The sequence below is a fragment of the Bos indicus genome, chromosome 2 (genome assembly GCF_029378745.1).
Source record: "Bos indicus isolate NIAB-ARS_2022 breed Sahiwal x Tharparkar chromosome 2, NIAB-ARS_B.indTharparkar_mat_pri_1.0, whole genome shotgun sequence".
NCBI lineage: Eukaryota > Metazoa > Chordata > Mammalia > Artiodactyla > Bovidae > Bos > Bos indicus.
The window spans coordinates 109,908,493-109,915,438 of record NC_091761.1 but is presented as its reverse complement, the minus strand read 5'-3'; the positions used below and the strand labels follow the sequence as shown (position 1 = coordinate 109,915,438).

The window sequence follows — 6,946 nt, the reverse complement described above, 5'->3', positions numbered from 1 at the left end:
GCAAGGATACGCGATAGAAACAGATCAAAAACAAAAAGTTCAGACTGTTCTCTGGTCCCTAGACCTTGATGTTCCCAGGGCTGTATTTAGCCATTTCCCTTCAAAGCAGGTGATTTTATTAACCTTTTCACTTTTCAGCTTATCTTACTGTAAGCAAATAATTTTTATTGGAACCACTTTGCACTTTCCTTCCTCCTTCAGAAATTTGAAGTCTTTTCATTTAATCTTTCTGTTATTAAGTCCAGCGTACAACTGAAAATATCTGGTGCTGGGGATCTGCTGCAAAATAGTACAAGGAGGGGGTAGTGGATGAAGGTGTAGATAGAATTGGCCTTGGGTTCATGGTCTGGGGGGGATTATGTGATGGATACATGAGGTTTCATTATACTATTTAGTTTCTGTACATTCTATTCTGCTGCTGCTGCTAAATCGCTTCAGTTGTGTCCAACTCTGTGTGACCCCATAGACGGCAGCCCACCAGGCTCCCCCGTCCCTGGGATTCTCCAGGCAAGAACACTGGAGTGGGTTGCCATTTCCTTCTCCAATGCATGAAACTGAAAAGGGAAAGTGAAGTCACTCAGTCGTGTCCGACTCTTGGGGACCCCATGGATTGGAGCCCACCAAGGCTCCTCCGTCCATGGGATTTTCCAGGCAAGAGTACTGGAGCGGGGTGCCATCGCCTTCTCCGACATTCTATTCTACATAAGTTTAAATGAGAAAACCAACAGAAAAAACAATAAAAAACAGAGACCAGGCTGTCTCATGTCCCCCAAAAGATGGATATGACATAAGAGCAGTTCCTAACAGACAGGAAGGGAAAGACCTTTTGGTGTTTGGAGGAGGTGACTGAAAGACAGGAGGACAAGGCAAGAGTGCAGAAGATTACTCAGCTCTCTTTCTGGGTTGAAAATCGTAGGAGTGGAGATCATGAAAGGAAAAGAAGCTTTTCTAAATCAGTAAGTTTTTGGATACTTTTCAATCTTTCCCTTGACATTAATCACCCTCAATGGGCTCTGAAGCAGTGCAGTAATATGGAGGCATCTCTTATTCATTTAGGTGCTCATTCATTCTTTCAATTGCTACTATCTGATTCAGGAAAGAGAAAAGCCTTGCTCATGCAGTGTCTGACATATAGGTGGTGCCCAATAAATATTTGTTGAATTAATGAATAGATGGAGGGATACGCTATAAAGAAACACCTTTAATTATGGAACTCTTTTGACATTACATCAATATTCAATCTTCTACCTTTAGAACCTGCCAGAGTCTCTGCTGAAAATTCTCTTATGAAAGCTGCAATAACTTGGCCAGGAAAACATTACCACTGAAATTTTGCATAGATATCCACAGCATGAAATTTGTTCTAAGTGACAGAGTTTGAAACCCCTAAATCAAGTTTTCTGGCTTTGAGTGACAAGGATGTCAAAAAGATGAAAAGTAATCTTTCAAAATATGGGTTTTTTTGCTTGTTGAACTGAAAAACCTTTTATTTTCTTCTAGGTAGAGAAGCTTTTTCATTATGATGAATTCATGATGTAGACTTAATTGCCTTAGTAATTTTAACAACAGTTAATTTTTTAGGGGATGTAACAAGCATTTGTTATGTTTAATTGATGAGAATCTAAATTGACTATTACATATTTTCTTATGTTAGATGCATAGACTGCTCTATGTTCATCAATGCCTTTATTTATGGCATTCATTCAAACCAGAGCTATTTACTGAGTACAAGGTACTTTGTGCTGCAAATAAGAATGAGAAGGCTTGGTTTATAGCTTTGAAGAATTAATAAGCTAAAAAGAAAAAGAAATGATATAATTTTGGGCTCTTTTATAGGGAAGTTGGTTGCTTTAAAAAATAAACAAGGAAATTATCATAAATTATGGGCTGCCGTCTGGCATGTACCATGCTCTTCCACCACATTCTTCTCACCAGGCTGCATCTCCGTAGGGCAATACACAATGGTAATTCTTCATCCCGCTGTTTCTATTTGTCTTCAAACATGTGAAGGCAAACATAACTGGAGCTAAGAAAAATTGACAAACAGGAATATTTGTGTAACCCAGGTGTTTCAGACATGTCCAGTGTTCAGAAAACACTGTTCTTTCTTCAAAAGATAAACTCTGTGTTTTGAACAGTTTTAAATTTGCAGAAAAATTGACAAGATTGTATGGTATGTTTGTATAATGAATGAACCAACATAGATCATTATTATTAGCTCAAGTCCATACTTTATTTGGATTTCCTTAATTCTAGCACTGTTCCCTTTCATTCAAATAGTAAGAATAAACTGAAATTGAAAGAAAACAGAAAGGAACAATAAGGGGAAAAAGTAGGTTGGACTGACATAAAATTTCTACAAAATACATAAGGGAAAATCTTTGTGTCTTGGACTAGGTAATATTTCTTAGAAATACAAAAAGTGTGAACTAAAATAAAATTGATAAGTTGACTTTATCAAAATTAAAACACTTATTCTTCAAAAGACACTGTAAAGGAAATAAAAAGGCAAGTAATAGATTAGCAGAAAATGTTTGCAAAATATATATCTGATGAAGAACTGAATCAAGAATATATGTTAAATTACAGAATACATAGAACTTTCACAACTTTAAAATAAGAAGGCAGACAACTTGATAAGAAGTGTGCAAAAATTTGAGCAGAAACTACCAAAGATATCTGAATGGCAAATAAGCATGCAAAAAGATACTCACTATTGGTAGTCATAGGGAAATGCAAATGAAAACCACAGTGATACCAGCCAACACCCCTGGAATAGCTAAAAAGCCTGACAATACCAAGCATATCAAAGGTGTGGAGCAACTCCTATTTACCCAAGAGAAGTAAAAGTGTCTGTCTACACGGTTACCTGTTCATGAAAATTCCTAGTGGTTTTATTTTAAGTGAAAGTTGCTCACTTGTGTCCAACTCTTTGCTAGCCCATGAACGGTAGCCTGCCAGGCTTTTCTGTTCACAGAATTCTCCAAGCAAGAATACTGGAATGGGAAGCTGTTCCCTTCTCCAGGAGATCTTCGCAACCCAGGGATCAAACCCAGGTCTCCCACAATGCAGGCAGATTCTTTACCATCTGAGCCACCAGGGAAGCACAGTGGCTTTATTGGCAATGGCCAAAAATTGGGAAAAAATTTTATATCAACTAGTGAATGAGTTAAATAATGTGATTTGTCCCTCTATAATGCTCAGAAGCATTACATTAATTGAAAAAACCAGATATAAAGACCATATATGGTATAAATCCATTTACATGATATTGTCAAAAATGCTCAGCTGCAATTCCATCACCTCCACTAGCTTTGTTCATAGTGATGCTTCTTAAGGCCCACTTGACTTCACATTTGAGGATGTCTGGCTCTATGTGAGTGACTATACCATGGTCATTATCTGGGTCATGAAGATCATTTTTTGTACAGTTCTTCTGTGTATTCTTGCTACCTCTTCTTAATATCTTCTGGTTCTGTTAGGTCCATACCATTTCTGTCCTTTATTGTGGCCATCTTTGCATGAAATGTTAAAGAGGATGTTAAAAACGTTAAAAATGTTAAAGAGGATGTTAAAAAAAATGTTAAAATGAAATGTTGAATACCAAACCACCTGACCTGCCTCTTGAGAAACCTGTATGCAGGTCAGGAAGCAACAGTTAGAACTGGACATGGAACAACAGACTGGTTCCAAATAGGGAAAGGAGTATGTCAAGGCTGTATATGGTCACCCTGTTTATTTAACTTATATGCAGAGTACATCATGAGAAACACTGGACTGGATAAAGCACAAGCTGGAAATAAGATTGTGGGGAGAAATATTAGTAACCTCAGATATGCAGATGATACCATCCTTATGGCAGAAAGCAAAGAAGAACTAAAGAGCCTCTTGATGAAAGTGAAAGACGAGAGTGAAAAAGTTGGCTTAAAGCTCAACATTCAGAAAACTAAGATCATGGCATCTGGTCCCATCACTTCATAGCAAATAGATGGGGAAACAGTGGAAACAGTGACAGACTTTATTTTTTGGGGTTCCAAAATCACTGCAGATGGCAACTGCAGCCATGAAATTAAAATATGCTTGCTTCTGGAAGAAAAATTATGACCAACCTAGACAGCATATTAAAAAGCAGAGACATTTCTTTGCCAACAAAGGTCTGTCTAGTCAAGGCTATGGTTTTTCCAGTAGTCATGTATGGATGTGAGAGTTGGACTATAAAGAAAGCTGAGCGCCAAAGAATTGATGCTTTTGAACTGTGGAGTTGGAGAAGACTCTTGAAAGTCCCTTGGACTGCAAGGAGATCCAACCAGTCCATCTTAAAGGAAATCAGTCCTGAATATTCATAAGAATGACTGATGCTGAAGCTGAAACTCCAGCGCTTTGGCCACCTGATGTGAAGAACTGACTCATTGGAAAAGACCTAGATACTGGGAAAGATTGAAGGCAGGAGGAGAAGGGGACAACAGAGGATGAGATGGTTGGATGGCATCACCGACTCAATGGACATGAGTTTGAGTAAACTCTGGGAGTTGGTGATGGACAGGGAGGCCTGGCGTGCTGCAGTCTATGGGGTCGCAAAGAGTCCAACACGACTGAACTAAACTGAGTAGAAAATGCAAAAATACAGTGATAGAAAGCAGAAAAGTTTCCAGAGCCAAGGATTAGGAGAAGAGATTGCTGGCAAAGCAAAGAGACAGAAGGAACAGTTTAGGATGATGGAGCTTCTAGGGACAGCAATAATGATTACATACATAATTACAAACATTTGTTGAAGTGAAACTTTAAATAGGTGAACTTACTGTATATAAATAATACCTCAATAAAGCTGATTAAAAATAGTTTTATAAATTAAATAGGGCTTCCTGGATGGTGCTAGTGGTAAAGAATCCACGTGCAATGCAGGAAATATAAGAGATGTGCGTTTGATCCCTGGGTTGGGAAGATCCCCTGGAGGAGGGCATGGCAACCCACTCCAGTATTCTTGCCTGGAGAATCAATGGACAGAAAAGCCCGGTGGGCTATTGTCCATAGGGTCACAAAAAGTTGGACACGACTAAAGTGACTTAGCACACAAACACACCTTACATGATTGCTAGATATTTTCTATAAATAATAAGAATTATGTAACACATCTTACATTCATGTTTGTTTTGGCTTCAAGGAAGTTTATAGCTAAATTTAATATTCAATCATAGTAAGAATGAATGGCCTTTGGATTAGCAATGCACTTTATACAGCTATAGTTGACATTTTCTACTTATTTTTAAATAAACCTAACTTCTGCAGCTTTTATTATCAGACATTTAAGAGTCATCTTAGAATCTTAGAAACAGGAAGAACATAAAATAAAACTTAAAACATACACGAAGTCATAAGGAGATGGGAGCCTACTGAGATCAGCAAATGAGAAGATATGACAAAATCATGTGCCCTTGATAGAAAAAAAAAATATCAAAACCCCGACTGGGCCTGTTTCATTTGCCTCTGCTGTCAGATGGTCTAAGGTAAAGCAAGCCACTGTTACAAGGAGATACAGCAGAGCAGACCACTCAAGAACTGATTGCTAACAGAAACTTCATTATGAAGGAAAACTATTTACCTGCATATAATCTGGAAATTATAGTTTAAGAAAGACCATCTTGTGCTCGCTTTGGCAGCACATATACTAAAATTGGAATGATACAGAGAAGATTAGCATGGCCCCTGCGCAAGGATGACACGCAAATTCGTGAAGCGTTCCATATTTTTTAAAAATAAACAAATGGGACCTAATTAACCTTAAAAGCTTCTGCACATCAAAGGAAACTATCAGCAAGGTGAAAAGACAGCCTTCAGAATGGGAGAAAATAATAGCAAATGAAGCAACTGACAAACAACTAATCTTAAAAATATACAAGCAACTCCTACAGCTCAACTCCAGAAAAATAAATGACCCAATCAAAAAATGGGCCAAAGAACTAAATAGACATTTCTCCAAAGAAGACATACAGATGGCTAACAAACACATGAAAAGATGCTCAACATCACTCATTATCAGAGAAATGCAAATCAAAACCACTATGAGGTACCATTTCACACCAGTCAGAATGGCTGCGATCCAAAAGTCTACAAATAATAAATGCTGGAGAGGGTGTGGAGAAAAGGGAACCCTCTTACACTGTTGGTGGGAATGCAAACTAGTACAGCCACTATGGAGAACAGTGTGGAGATTCCTTAAAAAACTGGAAATAGAACTGCCTTATGATCCAGCAATCCCACTGCTGGGCATACACACTGAGGAAACCAGAAGGGAAAGAGACACGTGTACCCCAATGTTCATCGCAGCACTGTTTATAATAGCCAGGACATGGAAGCAACCTAGATGTCCATCAGCAGATGAATGGATAAGAAAGCAGTGGTACATATACACAATGGAGTATTACTCAGCCATTAAAAAGAATCCATTTGAATCAGTTCTAATGAGGTGGATGAAACTGGAGCCTATTATACAGAGTGAAGTAAGCCAGAAGGAAAAACACCAATATAGTATACTAACGCATATATATGGAATTTAGAAAGATGATAACAATAACCCTGTGTACGAGACAGCAAAAGAGGCAGTGATGTATGGAACAGTCTTATGGACTCTGTGGGAGAGGGAGAGGGTGGGAAGATTTGGGAGAATGGCATTGAAACATGTAAAATATCATGTATGAAACGAGCTGCCAGTCCAGGTTCAATGCACAATACTGGATGCTTGGGGCTAGTGCACTGGGACGCCCCAGAGGGATGGTATGGGGAGGGAGGAGGGAGGTGGGTTCAGGATGGGGAGCACATGTATACCTGTGATGGATTCATTTTGATATTTGGCAAAACTAATACAATTATGTAAAGTTTAAAAATAAAATAAAATTAAAAAAAATAACAATTTAGAAAGGAAAAAAAAAAAAGAAAGACCATCTTAACA

At 38.2% G+C, this 6,946-nt stretch overlaps 1 non-coding gene across 1 annotated transcript; it reads left to right on the top strand.

The window, feature by feature from the left end:
• The first annotated feature begins 5,641 nt into the window (after positions 1-5,641).
• Positions 5,642-5,748, top strand: LOC139179314 (U6 spliceosomal RNA). Its single transcript, XR_011563669.1, has one exon. It is a non-coding gene; the product is annotated as a U6 spliceosomal RNA (small nuclear RNA).
• Positions 5,749-6,946: the final 1,198 nt, after the last annotated feature.